The sequence below is a fragment of the Rhinopithecus bieti genome, unplaced genomic scaffold (genome assembly GCF_001698545.2).
Source record: "Rhinopithecus bieti isolate Rb0 unplaced genomic scaffold, ASM169854v2 scaffold_39856, whole genome shotgun sequence".
Taxonomy (NCBI): Eukaryota; Metazoa; Chordata; class Mammalia; order Primates; family Cercopithecidae; genus Rhinopithecus; species Rhinopithecus bieti.
In genome coordinates this window covers 351,508-352,911 of record NW_016816291.1, presented here as the reverse complement: position 1 = coordinate 352,911, position 1,404 = coordinate 351,508, and positions in this window count along the sequence as shown.

The following is a 1,404-nucleotide window of genomic DNA, read 5'->3' as shown; positions in this document are numbered from 1 at the left end:
AAGGTAGTTCTGCTAAAGATGGATACCTTTGGCTGTTTTGAGGGACACGGTTCCCAGACCTCTGGCCCCAAAACCCAGTTTCACTGGTTCAGTGAGTGCATCCGACTAGCTTTGCAGGTCTGGCATTTGACCAGAATAAAGGCCTATGTACAAACCCCAGAAGGTTAGGTATTAATTTGCACAGCGAAATAAAACTGTCAAGCAGAACTGAATTTCTGCATCAATAGATCAAGGCAGTTTGGGCTAACCCTTGGGAAGCCCAGTTACCAGAAAGTTAGCTCAGTGAGTCCGGAACCTCCAAGAGGGGAAAAGGTATGACGAGTCTCTTCGTCAAGTAACCTTAAAACCTTGTTTCCTGTCATGGGGCAGCCTTGATTCTAAAGACACAGTTCCTCCTAGCATCTCTAAGACTGAATATACGTTTTCCCCACATGCTTTTAGGACCCCTCTTCCCTGTGATCTATCTTCTGTCCACATAGCCTTTCTCTAAACTGAGTTTAACAATAGCATCAGGGCCGGGTGCAGTGGCTCACACCTGTAATCCCAGCACTTTGGGAGGCCAAGGCAGGTGGATTGCTTGAGCTCAGGAGTTTGAGACCATCCTGGGCAACATGGTGAAACCCCATCTCTACTAAAAATACAAAAATTAGCCGGGCGTGGTGGCATGTGCCTGTAGTCCCAGCTACTCAGGAGGCTGAGGCAGGAGAATCACTTGAACCCAGGAGGCCAAGGTTGCAGTGAGCCGAGATTGCACCCGCCACTGCACTGCAGCCTAGCAACAGAGCAAGACTCCATCTCAAATTTTCTTTTTACTCCACTTTCCCCACCAGCTATTGCCCCATTCCTCTGCTCACCTTTGCAGCAAAATTCCTTGAAATAACTCTCTCTCCTAAGTGTGTCCAATTTCTTTTCTCCTGTTCTCTCCTTAAATCCCTCTAGCCAGTCTTTTACTCCCACACTCCACTGAACTATTCTTGTCAAGGTCATCAATATCCTTGGTGTTGCTGGACCCTAATGGTATTATTCTCAGTCCTTCTCTTATTTAACCTTTTGGTAGCATTTGACCTGGTTGATCACTCCTTCCTCCTGGATACACTTTCTTCATTTGCATTGGAGAGAACATAGTCTCCTGATATTCCTTCTGCCTCACTGGTTCATCCTCTTCTCTCCAATAATTCTTTTTTTTTTTTTTTTTCTTTTTTGAGACAGAGTCTTGCTCTGTCGCCCAGGCTGGAGTACAGTGGTGTGATCTCGGCTCACTGCAAGCTCTGCCTCCCGGATTCATGCTATTCTCCTGCCTCAGCCTCCCGAGTAGCTGGGATTACAGGTGCCTGCCACCATGCCCGGCTAATTTTTTGTATTTTTAGTAGAGACAGGGTTTCGCCATGTTAACCAGGCTGGTCT